Here is an 18234-nt window from a genome sequence, read left to right as displayed (position 1 = left end):
CTTATCCTCTATTAGCTCCATATTGTGAATATTAGTGGCTCTTTCAAATATTGTTCCACGAGCCACTAGTGTCCTCCCTGTACCATTCAAAACATATAGTTCACATGGACGAGCGTCATCCACGTCATCCCTAGTACGATTGCAGCCGAACAACTTATCTTTCTGCTTTTACCTGTCACAATCAATGTTAATGTTATTCTATTAAAGAACAATCATGAAAGATCATAACTTAAAACAAAATGATTGTTAATTTTACCTATGGACTGAGGGGGTTGGCACAAAAGGTTCTAGTTGAGGAGTTACTTGTGGATGGATGCCATAATTATCAAATTATTACTGGAACTAGCGTATAACCCTTCCAGTCATTTTATCAGTGACTTAATCAGATATTTTGGAGAGCTACTTAGTAGCAACATAAGGTGTTAAATTCATTAGCACTCCTCCATTGGATGCGTCCACAAACATTCTATCATTGAATTGTAGGAGGCTCACTAATCTGATGGTTAGGACAATCCAAACACAATTGATTAAACATGTCCCAATATTGTGAAACACCTTTTACAAGTTGTTGTTCAATATTAGTGATCTCCCTTTAGGGGGAGATTGTTAGCACAAAGGATTTGATGCTTGGAGGTTTGATGAAGATTTGATGAAGACATTACCATGATGAAGAAAATGGATAGTGACGCAATGCAACCATAATTACTTGATGAAAATGTGAAGACTTAAAGATATGCATGCTGATCAAGCTTGGTGTGTGCCAAATATGGGTTTCACATTAAGAACACTAAGCTTGAAGATTGGAGCTTTTGATGTATACAATTTGACATTATATAGATGTCTAGGGTCTGGTTTTTGTCTTTTAACTTGTTGAATGGGTTTTTAACATATTTGTAAGTTACATATTAAATCAATTGAATTAATTTTCAATCAACTGATTTCAGTTAATTCAAGTGAAATCAACAGATTGAATGGAAAAATCAACTTGCTGAATATGCTAACCAATAATCTATATAAACTAGTTTTTCAGAGAGTGCAAAATGAGTTGCATATTTTGAGCACGAAATTACTCTAAACTTTTGGAAAATTCTCTCTCTAGATTACATAGTTGTTCATGAAGAATCTTTGAAATTCTTGGAGCAAATTTTGCTTGGTTTATGAACTTGGAGAAAGAGGTTTGGTTGGATAGGGGAGCCATCATCCATGTTTGATCTTTCTCAGGTTTCTTGGGGTTGCCTGGTGGTTTTCTAGCTCTACAAGTGGGATCTTGTTTTGCTTGTTGAAACTCTTGTGGGATTCAAGAGTCCTAGTGTTTGCTTTTGTATATTTTGAAAATGTACTCTTATGGATTATGTAAACCTTTGAAATAGTGCAAGTCAGGCTTAAGTTGCCTTGACAAATTACATGTAGCTCAGTTTTGAGTAAATCGGTATAAAAATATGTGTGTACGTGTCTGAATCTTTTTCTTTGCTTGATTTTTGAATATGAAGTTTCAAGAAATCTAGTTTTAGTAAACTTTGGATGTTTCTTGAGTGATTTGACATAATCTGAGGTTGTATCTCTATTTGTATTGCTAACTGGAATCAATCTTGATAAACTGCTAATACTGTTTCTGAGTTAATCATCAATTTCCTATTTTTGCATAATTTCCAGTATTCAATCTACTGTTTTTGAATTTTAATATGTTGAAATGTATTGTTTTGTTTGGTTGACTATCTATTTAATGAAATCAACATGTTAACTTTGTTTTTAATCGATTGAAAATGCACGCTCTAATAATAATTACATATTAACTTCTTTGTTATTCTGATTCAAGACAAAGGTTATTTTATAAGTTTAAAAGAAACAAAAGTTTTCGAAGAGGCCAATTCAACCCCCACTTCTTGGCTAAATACATATGTTTGTACTTACAGCACTGACCCTTGATGCGGGAAAGATTTACCTACAAACTTCCTTTGTAGATCCTTGAAACTGGTTATTAGAGTGAACTAATGGAAGAACCATTCCTTATGTATCCCAGTCAAAGTGAAAGGGAAAATTCCCATCGGAAATTTTGCCTCATAAGTACTAGACTCGTTCATACTACCATATATCACTCCTAATTCCTTGATATACAGGTAGAAATAGCGAATAAACCCGCCCCCATGGGTATTGCCCGAACCTGTCCCCGTTTTGACGGGGAATCCCTACATTGACTGGGTATGGGTATGAGTATGGGGATGTATATATCCCCGCCATAATACTCGTCCCCGTTTAAATTATTAAAATATTCACAATTAATTAAGTAGCCCTATATATATATATATATATATATATATATATATATATATATATATATATATATATACTTTCTATTTTTTATTTCTTCTAATTATTGTTTTGTCATGAAACTCATTCGCATCTCTATTATATTTTTCATTTTATCACAACCTTTACGTAATTAAGTTAAAATGATGTATGTCAATTAAAAAAAAATTATGTCCATTTTTGAATATTTCTATTATTTTTTAAAATTTTTATTTATTGTATATTTTCCTTTTAGCATGAGAATGTTAAATACTCTCAATTTAAGCGTTTAATAGCACAAACCTTTCATTTACTAGTTAATATAAAAAAATCTTTACTTATCATTATTAATTTTTCTTTCATTTGAAGAATTCTTTTGTTTCGCTAAAACAATTTTTGTTATTTCTCAACCATTGAGTATCTATGTTGATATTTGAAAAATTTTCTTACACCTCTAAGGTATTTTTCATCTTATCATACCCTTAATTATATATTTGTTTTCCTTTGTGAGATTTCTTTCAATAGTCTTTCAAATTGCCTCGTTGCCATCCCTATATGCAGGGGAGGATTCTCATGAAAAGATCCTGGAAATTTTGGGAGAGTCTTGAGCTAGCTAGGTTTCAAAGCTTGAGATCGTAGATCTTCTTCTACAGGAATTTGCAACAAACATGGTTGGGAAGATATTTCTTCTTCTGCCAATTGCTTTAATGTTTTCTATCTTAAACTTGTCATTATTCTTTCAACTAATCTCCTCAGCACAGAATCTGTTACTACACTTTACATATGACCACAAAAACAACACCAAGTATGATATAACATTAAAATAAAAACACATAACTCAGTATACAAACTTAATCATCTCAACTCGTCTTGTCCCCGACAACGGTGCCATTTGATGAACTAAAATTTCTTTAGCCATATTAACTTCATTCAAAACCAATTTCCCTATAAATGTAGCAATAGGGAAAACTCGAGTGGAGATGGAATGTTCATATGAGAGTTATGATGGGGAAATTTAAGTAATGATACACTAAAATAGTTAAGACACTATGTAATGCTAGCTTTGAATCCAAAAAAAAGGAAAAAAAAGAAAAACTACAAACTATACTCTATATATATGCTCATGCAATGAGTGACACGATGTAATGAATGCTTGATATGGTTTACTAAATCTAACATATGAGCTAACTCCAGCAAATACTGACAACCAGGAGAAAAACAAAATCCTGCCAACTATTTCATAGAATGCTTCTCAAACCCTACTTTTCACTAGATGTTTGATGAAAGGCTCCAAAGTGAATGGAATGTGCGTTTTTGCAATAAAGGTGCATGAATCAAGTACTATTCATCTAAACAAACTAAAAGATGCATTTAGAATTGAACATAACCTTCGAAAACTGAAAATGACAAATTAAATCAAAAAATTTAGATGAAATGCAAAGACAATGCTCATGAACATGTGAATGTACAGGGCATGATTTAAAATGGCTATGGAATGACACAATGGATGAAGTAATGATGCAATATGGATTGTGTTTAGTTTAACTAAATGTAGAAAGAAAAATGGAAGCAAATAATGTAGTAAAAACGAAGATCACAAAAATCAAACCCTAGCTTCTACTGGAAATTCAACATTAACAACTTCAACTATCACTCACGCCATTTTTTCTTTTCCGAGCTTACGACGAAATTACTTGATGCTACACATCTATAACATTCATTATAACTAAAACAATGTTTTCACAACTTGAGACACAAAAAATTCATGCCCAAAAATGCAAATCAGAGTGCTCAAGAACACTTAAAATCACGTTTATCACCAATTTTCCTTCCTATGACCAGGTTTAGCACAAAAACCTTGGTATTTTGCGGTCTTTTGGACACACTAGGTTATTGGCATGAATCCATAACCAAAAAGCTAGCAAATTATAGAAGGAAAATGGATCAAAACATGAAATTTTGATGAACTTGACTTAAAACGATGGAAAAACATGGTAGAAACAACATATGATTGCCAAAATTGATATTGAACAAAAAGCAAAGAAATTAAATGGTAGAAATTGAATAAGAACATGATTTGAATAGAAGATCCTGATTAGAAGTCAAAATGCTTGAAGAACTTGAACCTATCTCACCTAGGTTCTTAAACTCCAAGCCAAAAGTGAGAAAAACTCGAGGGAAAATGGATTTGAGTAAGAAATATTTATGAACTGTCTATTGTCTCCCTCTTCTTAATGAATGAATTTATCCTTACATACCTACTAACTACCACTGGTTAACTAACTCAACTTCTAACTAGAAAACATTCTCTTGAACTTCTTAAATTAACTAAGGCTAAGCTAGACTTCACTTAACTAAGTTTTGCTTTAACTCTGGTCCAACTAGCATGATTCATGCCACTCCAAGCATTACTCTGTTCTTCAACAAATCACTAATTGTGCTTTCTAGAGCTTCCACAACGTAGCCATGATGAGTTTGAGCTCTCAAAATGAAAGCCAACTCCAAAGACAACATTTTAGCATGTGCTAACTTCAACCCTTTTTTGCAGAACTAATACTATACTAATGTAAAACAACCCTAACTCTACTAATCTAATTGTCTCTACTATCTAACTACGGTTCTAATTAAAGGAAAGTAATACTAACAACAATACCATGTACAAACTAATACTATACTACTTAAAACTAATAAAGAAAACTTAGGAAAACTATGCTTTTTATTCTCAGTTACTATTACTAAAATCCTAACCTAAAAATGCAAAACTAAGCTACTGAAAACTAAAGACAAATTAAACACTTCTAAAAACATGCTAAAACTACTCTAAATACCGAAGGAGAAATTAACTAAATGAAAGAATCTACACTAAAATTAACAATTTAACTAGAATTATATACTAGAAAGGTACAATTAACTACCTAAAATATGACAATAAATGTACTTAACATCGTGTGACCTGTTGAGTTGTGGCACTTGATGTACCACACATTATGCTTTGACTACTAAAATCATTAGATATAATAACATTTAATTTTAGAAAACATAACATTATATGTTCAAGGTCAATGAAGTAGTGGTCTTTTCCTCAAATAAACTTCTGTACCTACTGTATTTTTCAAGTGATTGTGGGGATTTTTAAGCAAGAAGCAAAACCATGCAACGTACAATTTGGTATTGATATAACTAGCAACTATCAATGATGACTACATTGAGAATTAGTTAAAACATATTTAAAAGGCTAAAATATAACTTATTAAATAAGGATAGACTTACTTAGCTATATATGAAGTAATGTAAATTTGTTTATTTTCATCTAGTATGGCTTTGTTGATGTACTTTTGTCTTTCTGTAGGGGAGTTATTGACTGGTTGCGTGACTTAAGGGTCTATAGAGAAATATGTGTCATCTTTCCTCACTTCTAAACACAAAATATGCAAGTACCTAAATTTTATACATTAATAACATCCTCAATGTGTATAAAGTAATGAAAAAAATGATTAAAAGTTAACTTGCATCATCCATAACTGCACAAAAAATATATTGAACTCCTAATTTTCTGCTAAGATCTCTTCCAAATTAGATTGGTAAATGTATAATGGAAGGTCACTTTGTTTGCCAAAACCAGTAGCATCCCATGGAATCTTCAATGGGTCTATACCTACGGATGCAACAACCTTCCTCAATATGGCCAGTGGATCCTCGAGAGACAAACTTTGTTTTGTAGTGACTTGCAACTCTTTTTCATGTTGTTACATGTAAAACAAACATGACATTGATCATGAAACTAAATACTGCATATGTAACAATATTAGTGTAGATACAAATCGAATGTGTAACATGGTGTCATTCTCACAAGATCTTAGGGAATAAGGGTTGGCTATGCTCTCGATACAATATGAAACTTTGATGTTAGTATAGGAATTGCAACATTACGATAATGTATTATCTCTACTATAACCTTTACCAAATGTGAGGGGAGAGACTGACCACCTAACATGGTTGAACTTTCAAAGTTCTTCTTGTGGGACATCAATCGGGGGGGATATATAACCAACTATTGTGTAGAACTCATATTTGCAACTAAAGCCAATGTCACCCCCCATTTCAACTGCAGCTAAACAAGTCCCTTTATTCCTAACTCTAAGAATGGGAGAAAGGTCAGTTTATACTACAATGGGTTGCTTTAACGAGACTAGTAAGCTCTCCAGCCTCTTGTCAAACGCTTCCATCATCTCTTGCCATTCTTGTCTCATTCGTTCTTGCTCTTATCTTAACTACTCCATTTCTTGTATCATCTCCTCCCGTAGCTCTTTGGCGAGGTCTTCATTTTCTTCCTGTACTCCTCTGGAGGCGCATGAATGGATGAATGATATTTGCTTTGCAATGAGGCTCAAAAGTAAGATTGAACTCATTCAGGTCTAGGGTGTTCAGGTCGTTGAAGTCATTCAAGGGTAGTATTAAGAATATTCTTTCGACCATGAGGATTAAAACCACTTTAGGTATGTTGCTCAACTAAAGAATCCTACAACAACGAATCATATATAATTAAAAGTCTTTAAATTGAATAACAAGTTTTCAATTAAACTATAGAAACATTTTATTTACAATTCACTCAACTACCCGTTGTGATTCCTCAAAAGCCCATGTTCTTGACTTTTTAAGACGAGCATGCTTCCATTTCTCATGGCCGGATGGTGGGGATGGAGGTTGATAGTAAAAAATAACGTTGCATTCATCTAGAAGGATTCATTAGCAAAGGCATCAAATACCTTAACCCCATCATCCCATAACAACTTCAAGTCATCAATCAAGGAACTAAGATAAACATCTATGTCATTTATTGGTTCACGTGGACCATAAATCAGCATAGATAACATCATGTACTTTCTCATCATAGACAAACCTGAAGGCAAGTTATAAATCACTAACAAAACAGGCCATGAACTATGATTGGTACTTAAATTTACATAAGGATCCATTCCATTTGTAGTTGATCCAACACTCAAATTACATGATTCCATTCTGAATGCAGAAAATTCTTTATTAATGTTCTTCCATTGGACATAATTTATAGGATGACGAAGTAGTCCATCATATTTATGCTCGTTAGTATACCATTTAAGCTTTTTAGCATCCTTTGGATTCACAAACATACGTTTAAACCTTGGAATTATGCACAGATACAAAATTGCCTTCGAATGAGGGTCGTGCTTTGCCACCTCATCTGTATTCTCCTAATCACCACCATCTTTGACCTTATAAGACAAACCACATTTGGGACAACTTCTTAACTTTACAAACTCTTTTCTGTGTAAAATACAATCATTATGAAATGAATGAATCCTATGATATTCCATACCCATTGGAAAAAGTATCTTATTTGCCTCATAATTTCGATCATGTAGTGTATTAATTTCAGTAAGCATTTCCTTCAACGACTGGAGCAATATTGTGAAACTTTTATCAATCCATCATTCAATGCCTTCAAATTCAATAACCTTAACATTGTTGATAATTGTATGAAGTTAGTTGAACATGGATATAATAACGACAACTAGGCTAGACCAAAGAGAGTGAGGGAGATACTAGGTCGGAGGGAAGACAACAACGAAGCCTTTGCTAGTTTGAAGAGAACAACAAGAGATGGGGCGACTTTGTTGGTTCAAAGAGAACAACGAAATGAGCTGACGAAGATAGAAGAATAAGGAAGAAAGATAGCAAAAGAAGTGACTGAGAGAGACGAAACTAAAGTGACAAACTGTCTAGTGGGCTTACAAGGGTGGTGGTGTTAATGAGCTTCAATGACGGGAAAATGATAAAAGAATTATGCATGCACGAGGAAGTGAAAAGGTAAAATCTTTTTAACCCTCTTATGCTATTTCATGATAGTTAAGTCACCAAATCGTCACAATTTCTTGGTTCCTCAATTGTACTAGGACAAACTATCATGACTTTTAAAATTCTACGATAGTTTCTAAAACACCCGTCGTGATTTCATTTTTTCAAAAATTTAACTTTGTTGTATTTACGAACATGCCACAAAGTTTTGGTTTCATTACATTAGTGCTAAAAACGTTGTAAATCCACATCATTGAAGGGACCTTTTTTTGTACTAGTGCTAGTCACATTTCCAAGCGATTTATTGTTCGTTGTTCTAATAGTTCAAGAAGGTTACCTCGCTTTTGGGTTGAACCATAACTAGTCACGTGTATTTCAAAAGACCCTATGTGCTTTAACCAATTCATTCTCAACCTAGATTATATTACACAGTACCTCAACAACAGATCACACCCCCACCGAACACCCTTTCATCCCGATAAAACGTGTTGGACTTTATGCACAACACAATACACAGACACACAAATACAATAGATCAAATGCACAAACATAACATATGCAAGACAATAGGTGCAAAGAAAACAAGAGATAATTTTTCTCATTCAAAAATCTATAAGGTGAAAATACAACAACTATATAAATTATCTTACAATTATGACAATTATAAAACTTCGATTATATTCAACACTCCCTCCTAATCAAAGAATGCACACATCTTAATCTCAAAAGATCTCTCAAATTTTCAAATCTAAAATGTTTAAGAGACTTGGTTAAAGCATAAGCAATTTTATCTTCGGTGTTGCAAAGTACAAGTTCCATATCCTTCCTTTTCCTACTTGGACTTTTAGAAAATTAAATTTTATTTCAATGTGTTTGCTTCTGCCTTGGAAAACATGATTCTTTGAAAGTTAGATGGAAGATTTATTATCAACAAACATTTGTATAGGCTTCTCATACTTCAATTTCAATTCTTGAAACAAAGTTTCCAACCATAGGCATTGTGAAATAGCTTTTGCAGCTGCAATGTACTCTGCTTTAGAAGAAGATAATGTATGACATTATGTTTCTTTAAACACCAAGATTGTTAAAATCCTTTGTCGTACTAGAATTTAGCAACCAATTCCAAAGTCCTCTTAATGCAACATAAAGAAACCCTGTGTATCGAATCTAAGGAAATGATGCGTATTAAGTTTAGCTTGTGCAATTCAATCTTGTTAAAGGGAAAATAAAAATTCAAAGGAGGAAAATGAAATAAAATTTAGAAAGTGAAGAATTAATTAAACTAAAACTAATTTAAATGCCTAACAAAAAGTAAATTCTCATATGCATGAATGATGCAGAATGTAGAACACGGAACATAATGGGATGAGAAGGACAGATGAATAAAGCTCTAAACAAATGCAACAGAAAGATACACTACAATAAAAATGACTTTAGACAACAATGAAAAATTGCGGCCTTAAGCCAAAAAAAACTGTTGCTTAAACTTTAAGCAACGAATTTGAGGTCGTTGGGTAGGTGGTCGTGGCCTACAGTATTGGCAACAATTTTTTTCATTTAGGTCACAAAATTTAAAAATCGTTGCGTGATATGCAACAATTAAAAATCGTTGCCTAAAATATGAGAATAGGCAACATTTTTGCAACCAACATTAACAATTTTAAATGCAGTACTTAGGAGATATGCCCAAGGTCGTCTCCCAATGACCAATGTTCTCAATTAGAGGTTCCAAACACAACACAATTAGGGGTTTGATTTTAGCAAATTCACAAAACAACAAGATAGATTCAAAAACACAACTCAAATTCAATAAAACAATGGTTAAAACATGTATTCATTCCTTTATTCAAATGTAAATCCACCAATCCCAACTTACAACATTAATTTCTTTGTCTAGTTAACTCTCATGAGTCCCAAATTTAAGCAACTAAGTGAAGATTAAAATGAGTTCATTATGCAATTAAGTAAAGCACACATCACTCAACCTCAAACTCACATATTAAGCAACTGTGACACAACCCACACCCATTAAGCATTAACATGGGCTGATTAAAGTGCACAAACGCAAATTGAGACTAAGAATACATCAATTTTTTGTTCATTCCATTAAACACAGATTGAAGAAGATAAAGAGAAAACAAAACAAAAAATACATTATTGAACAACAACCTCAAGGTTTTATTACAGTCTCTTCAAACAATAAATACATAGAGCTTAGCAAGCCATGAAAATGAGTTTACAATTCAATGACGAACGAAAATACATCATGATATTGAAGGGAAAAAAGTGAACCAATGAAGAAGATGAACAAAGTTATAGAAAATGAAAACCCTAGCGCTCCAAATGTGCAAAAAACATGAATAATAGTGGCGGTCTTAATTGGTGTTCAAAATAGAATATAGAGAATAAAATAGAGGGAGAACAAACTATTCTAAAAATGTAAAAACCCTAACCTAAGGAGTACCCACATGGTCACATCATAACCTCATGAGAATTACAAAACTGCCCCTAGGTTTGGCTCTAAAAAGGAGTGGAGTGGGCCTCTCACTTAAGTTGACGTTGAAATGGGGCTGATGTGGTGCAATTGATGTGGAACTCCTCTCTTTAGCCTAAGAAACACTATCCAAGCCCAAAAATGCTTCACATTAATCTTGAGAATAATTCAAAGATGAAAATTTGACAAAGTAAATCGAAATTAATTAAAATTTGTGTTACTGGCCTAATGAAACCCAATAACTGAAAATGCGCTAACAATAGACAATTAAGCACTTAACAACCATCAAGATGGATACAAAGAGGTAAGAAAATAAGGAAAAATAATGGCTCATCAAACTGCCCAACACTTAGCATCTTGCATTACTGAGAAAAATCATGAAGCAAAGCAAGGGCAACACAAAAAAAAAAAAATACAGACAAAACAAATTGATGGAACACTTCCAACACATAAAGAGTCAAAGAAGAAAGATATCTATGAACATCATCCAAGCAATTCAAAACATGTCAAGTAACTTAAATCAACTTAAAAGGTGAATTGATAGAATCAAAACCTCACAAGATGTGGTGTATGGAAACGTAGCTAAAGAACCACAGAAAATATAGAAGTTGGGAATAAGTCAAAATTAGTACATATCAATTTCAATTCAACCTCGCAAACCTCAAAATGAACTTGACATTCAAAGAAGAACAAGGAATTTAATCCTTTAAATATCAAGCAACTCATATCAAAGAGTGAAGTAAGTGCCTAGAAATAGAATACAAAACATCAAAGAAACACATGCAAAGCTTTCACAAAACATAAACAAAAACATAAAACATCTAACAAAAAAAGGTACATAAAAAAGTAGTCTCCCCTCACACTTAAACTACACATTGTCTCAATGTGGCATAAACACAAGATCATAGAGACATACCAACAAATGGCATTGGAAGAGTGTAACAAAAGTAAGGAAGGAGAAAGAAAGCTGCCTGAGTCATGGTGGGAGAGAAGTGGGGTCAAGCAAGGAAGTCTCCTCTAGAATCGTATCCACCAAAGAAGGATTTCTGAGGAACAAATTTAGACGGTGGTGGCTTTAGCTTCCACTAATTTGGAAACACTATCAACAACAAGTAGAATATAAGAAAAACCAAAAGAGACAGGGAAATGACCCATGAAATCCAAACCCAGACATCAAAAACTTCATAGAAGAACAAAGGTTGTTGGGGTATCTATTGTCTCCAAGAGATGTATCCTCTTGCTTTTTGACATTGCTCACATGAAAACCTGCCATGGATCCTTTAATATTGTTGGCCAATACAAACCACAATCAAGCACCTTATAAGTTGTCTTTTGAGTGCTAAGGTGACCACCAACTGTGGAAGAATGACAAAATTGCAGGACCAAGTCAATCTTATGATCTGGAATGCATCTCTTTATAATTTGGTCATTGCACAACTTCCACAAATATGGGTCATCCCAAATAAGTATTTAGCATCGCTCTTAATCTTGTTAGTTTGAGCTTTGAATGTTAAGGAGGGAAACCAAAAGCAACAAGATAGTTAACAATGTTTGCAAACCAAGGGGAAGAATAAAAAATGGTAAACAAACTCTCATCTAGATAGGGGAAACATCATTAGCAACCCTCTCAATCTGGAGAAGGTTATCTGCCATCAAATTTTGTGCTTCGTTCTTATCATGGATCTCTAAGTCAAACTCTTAGAGCTAGAGCATCCATCTCCAAGTCAAACTTCATTGTTTCTTGGTCAATAAATACAAAACACGAGACTTAAGGAAATATGACTTAAATTTGTCAAGAGAAAAAATAATGGCTAAAAGCTCTTTCTCTATGGTGTAGTTTTCTTGGGCAACATCTAAAGTCCTGGAGGCATAGTATATCACTCTGGAATGCTTGTCTATCTTTTGAGCTAGGACAACCCCCAATGCATAGTTGGATGTAAATAACATATCAACTCAAATGGAGTTGTCCAATTAGGCGCTTGAATGATAGGAGTGGTGGTTAGGGCCTTCTTGAGGGAATCAAAAGCCTCTTGCATTTGTCATAAAAAATGAAGTCAATATCCTTCTGAAGTAGTTTGGACAATGGTAACGCCTTCTTGTTGAAATCCTGGGTAAAGTTCTGTAGAACCCTGCATGGCCAAGAAAAGAACGCACCTCTCGCACGCAACAGGGATAAGGTAATTGTGAGAAAACAATTATCTTTGTCAAATCTACCTCTATGCCTTTATTGGAAATCATATGCCCTAAAACTATGTCATGTTCTACCATGAAATGACATTTCTTAAAATTCAGAACAACATTACTTCAATGCATTTATTAAGCACTCTATCCAAACTATGCAGACAAGCATCAAATGAGGATCCACACATAGTAAAATCATCCATAAACACCTTTATGCAACTCTCAAGGAAATCATTGAAAATACTAAGTATGCACCGCTGCAAAGTGTCAAGGCCATTACATAGGCTGAAGGCATCCTCCTATAGGCAAAAGTGCCAAATGGGCAAGTGAATGTGATTTTCTCTTGATCCTGAGGAGCTATTTGAATTTGAAGGTCTAGAAAAACCATCAAGAAAGCAATAGTGAGATTTACCTACTAAGTGCTCAAGCATTTAATCAATGAAGCACAAGCGATGTAAACGCAAATCACGAGAACCAAGAAGCAACAACAACCGAAGTGAATATGCAATGACACGAGCAGCAACACTAGACTAAGAAAGGTGGACAACAGTGCGAAGGTGAAAACGAAAGGGAGAATAAAAATGCAGCGTTGGAGGAGAAAAAATTAATATAAAGGGGGGTAAGGGACTTTTTATGACGATTGTAGAGGGAGCCGTTGTTATTTCTCCTATGCGGCACTTTTACGACGGTTGTATAAATTAACTATCATTATTTCTACTTTTAACCACAGTTGTCTAGTAACCATTGTGGGAAACTTCGCTTTTATTACAAAAAAGTTACTGTATTTTTTTAACGATATTGGTTTTTTACTCATCATTGTTTGACGTCATGAAAGCCTCTTTTATACTAGTTGACAACCCATGTCGATCATATTGGTAGAGACATCTCAGTCAAAGAAGTAACGTACCATAACCCTAGTTGAAGGCATAAATGAGAATCAAGTATAACCGATACAGAGATTAAGGCATAAGATTGATTAATAAAATCCTAAACAACTTAAGGAAGGTAATTGCCTAGGGGACATAGGCCCAACTAGGTAAAGGCCAATGAAACAACAATAAATAACATTATTCACAAGGTAATTATTACGTATTCATTCTAGAATTTATTACTACCTTATGCACATATCTAATGTGGATGTTAGAGTGTCTTTGCAGCCACCACCTCCACCTAGATGTTGCAACATCTTTATCTGGTACATCTCAGACTACCTTGGTGAGAACATCTTGAATTAGAGAAGGACACTCATGAGTGTTTCTGGTGGAACCTTTCTTGAATATATTTTGACCTTGTAAGAACATTTTCTTCTTTCCGTCTTAATCTTGTGCTTGGATGATTTTCATTAGTTATTATTTCAAAAATTGAAAAGAAAGTCGTCAAAATCCATCTTAAAGATAATACAAGGGGTTATAAAGAAGAACCACTCATCACAAAAGTTTGTCTCTTAGGCTCTGCTCACGTGGAGAGATGGATTTAGAAGAAAGTGTGAAAATGGATTTGTGTAGATTTGTATGGATAAATATGTGTGTTTCTTTGTATGGATTTAGAGGATAAAGTGAGTGGATTTGAAGATATATTTTATGAAAGTTAGTGAATGATTTGAATGATTGATAGATAAAATAAAAAGTTATAATAGATAAAACTTAAAAATTACTAAAATGTCCTTGCTAGAAAAATTATATAAAATAATTTTTAGATTAGTTAAAAATATTAAATTTTAAAAAAATATTATTTAAAAAATTTTAATAAAAAAATTAAAAAAAGTAAATTACATTAAATAATAATAATTATTTTCATAATAATTAACATTATTTAAAACTATTAATAATAATAATAATAATAATTATATATTATTTTTATTATATTTAATTACTATGCATATACATTATTTATTTATTATTGTTATTATATATTATTAATTATTATATTATTATTAATTATTACAAATATATATTATTAATTTTAATAATCATATATATATATATATATATATATGATTTATGTGGATATTAGTGTAATTTACTATATATCTTTGTAAATCCGCGCTGTTTTGATGAGATAGAAAAAGTGATTCATCCCTTGAATATGTGTCTTTCCTCTCTCACAAATCTATTCATACGAACACAATTAATTCTTCAAATCCATCCTCAAGAATCATCGTTCCATGCGAACAGAGCCTTAGAAATGATAATAGTTTTTTAACAAAAGAATATATAAGATGTCAAGAAATAACTCAATAGTATAATTTAACCTATAAATAATTATCAAATGTGATAGTTTATGGGTGAAAAGAATAGGCAAGATGCAGTATTAAATTACATTCCCAATTGAAAAAGACTAATGGATGAAAGTTGCAGCAGTAAGTATTTGCAATTCGTATTTACTTTTTTTTTTTTATGTTATATCTATTGTTAAATATATTTACATCTACTTATTAAATGCTTAAATTATTAAAGTTGTTCCTATGTCGTTATTAACTTTTGCAATTCTTTTTAACTTATTGTTCTATTGTTTTATGTTCATATTTCTTACTTATTCTTTTCCATTTCTTTTCAAACTACACTATAATTATGAAGCATTTTACTTTTAACAGAAATTTAATTTACTCTTTTGAAATGAGCTCTCATTTAAATCAAACTTTAAGTTCTTCCAGCACTCATTTAGGTTTATGTTATTCTCAAGTTTTTGCAAATCTTTAAAGCTTCAAATCAGACAAAACAAAATGTGAACAAGACTGTTGTGGCGTTCTTAGTAAAAAGATGAAGTTATCGCAAATGGTATTTGTTTTATATTTTAATATATTTAAGTGATTATATATGTACATCTTCATTTTATATATTCTTATTAAACTTTTTTTTTTCTTATTTTTTCGTAAGTCACATATTATATATATATATATATATATATATATATATATATATATATATATATATATATATAAAATTATCAATGGTCAAAATTTTTAATTATAAAAACTTTATTGGTAAATCAAAATTATCAAGCGTAAAAATTTGTCATAAAATGATAATTTGTAAATTTTATGATAGATAAGAAGAGCTATCGATAAATATCGCAATTTAGTTATTCTTCATCCTTCTCCTCCTTTATTTCTTCTTCTTATTCTTCATGTCTTCTTCTTATTGCTCCTGTCTCTCTTCTCTTTCACTAGTTGTATATCGTTGTCGCCATGGCTGTTGGAAAAAGGAGAAGATGATGAAGACCATTCTTCAAGATAAATTTTGATGATGATAAAGGCAAGTCCAAGAACTTAAAGTGAATACAAAAGATATTGGAAGACTTGTATTTTGTTTATGTATTTGATTGAACCTTTGTAATAAGTCATATATTATTGAATAATTTGTTTATAGGACTTAGCTTAGAGATTCACAAAGCAACATGCACAAAGATTACTTAGGAAAGTTCTTAATTATAAAAAAGTTCTGTGAAATCATGTTTTTCAGAAGAGTCTATGTGATCATCGATTATCACTACTAGTAATAGATTATCACAATGAAAAAATGTTTTCAGAATTTGTGATAATCTACTATCACTTTTTATAATCAATTACAAGCAACAATTGTAACTTAACTCTCCAGTTTCTTGACCTAATTTTGAAAATGACTTCTATAAAAAAAATGGTAAGCTTTTACTTGAAAATACATAAGTTAGGGAAGCTTGAGTACTTAATAACACTCTGTGTAAGATTTTGGAAACCTAGTGTGGGTAAAGCGATAACTATCATCAAGTGTAATCTTGAGTGATTGAGTGTTTCTTATTAGAAAAATGATTACTCAAATAATACTAATAATAATAAAAATATGAAATAACATAATAATAATTATTAGAGCAATAATAACACTGAGACATATATATAAATCAATGAATACTAATAAGAGATTAACAATTATAATAACAATAAGAGATAAAAAGTAGATGAGGAAAGGAGTAGAAATAGCCTGGTTTGAAGCACATATAGCGCTATCCTTAGAGAGAAAACGCCCCTACTACACAGGGCTAAACAAATACACAATCATATGTGTTTCAAATCATATGCGTTTCTCTCCCAAGATACAACAACCTGTCAGATCAATCGAGTGCAGCGAAGGATCTCTGAACTTTATGAACACCACTATTTTCAGATAATATAGAGAAGAAAAGAAGAACACTTATAAGAAAAACTCTAGTGTTTATTGTCTCTGTTGTTGTTTTGTAGTTGTGTTTCCCCATGCACCTATCACCTATGTGGTATTCATAGGTAAAAAAGGGAGACAAAGGAGTAAATAGTAATAAGAATATAGTCGTTAGCCATAAATGACATTAACCCATAAAAAAAAGGTTTATAAAAACATGAGTAACAATAACTTTTTTATTTTAATTATTTATTTTTTAAATTATATTAAAATATTTCTAACAATCCCCCACATAATTTAAAAAATAAAATAAAACAAAAAAAATTATCTTTTAAAATAAAATGTTGTAGTTCAACGTAAGGAACCTTCCGGGTTTGACCCTTACACCTAGTGCTTATAAACTTCCACCTAAGAAAATGCAGAGACTTAATTGCCTTGAGCTACATCCCCTGTGACGGGTTTTAGTAAATAACACATACAATATTGGTGTTCATTATAGGTTCTAATCAGTGGGTGCACGTTACGGCCTTGTGCATGTATCTTGTTTCATGAGTGTCATTTAGAGACTTGCCCATGTCTCACAATGGCGGCCCCACCATCACACTCACTAGGTAAACCCTCAAAGGGTGGTTTGTGACTCACACCCCTACAATAATTGTCATTGGGTTTATTAAGAGGTATTTTATAAAATAATGCACATACCTCAACCATTAGGTTTATTAAGAGATATTTTATAAAATAAGCATAATAATGCACATACCTCAACCTAATTATTGCCACAATTTATAGCACACATCGCCATAGGAATGAGACATAAAATTTAATCAAATTATTAGGTGTACTTTAGTCAACAACAACTTCGTTGTTACCCATTGAACTTCATTCCATGGGATCGCCATTCATGTGGAGATGGGTGTCCATTGTTGCAAGTAATTTATGGGCTATAATCTCATTCCCCTCGACGACTCAAATACTTGTTGTTGATGCATCAACCCTTTGATAAGCAGATCTACAATATTTCTTTCTAACCTGACAAAGTCAAAAGAGACAATACGGTGAGTAATTAAGTTTATAATATATTTGTCTCTCATTCTCATATGTCAAATTTTCATTGACATTTTTACTTAAAAAACTTTAAATATAACAATTTAATTGTCAGGATGCATTAAACAAATGGAATAATTTATGCTTGCATAGTAGATTATGATAGAACAACAAATTTTTAACATATTTCCATGATAGTTCACCTCCATCCAAGGTTAAAACATAACCATAATCAACACTTGATTTTGTCACCAAAATCAATAT

This window comes from Vigna unguiculata, chromosome 1 (genome assembly GCF_004118075.2).
Source record: "Vigna unguiculata cultivar IT97K-499-35 chromosome 1, ASM411807v1, whole genome shotgun sequence".
Lineage (NCBI taxonomy): Eukaryota > Viridiplantae > Streptophyta > Magnoliopsida > Fabales > Fabaceae > Vigna > Vigna unguiculata.
This window is presented reverse-complemented; position numbering follows the sequence as displayed.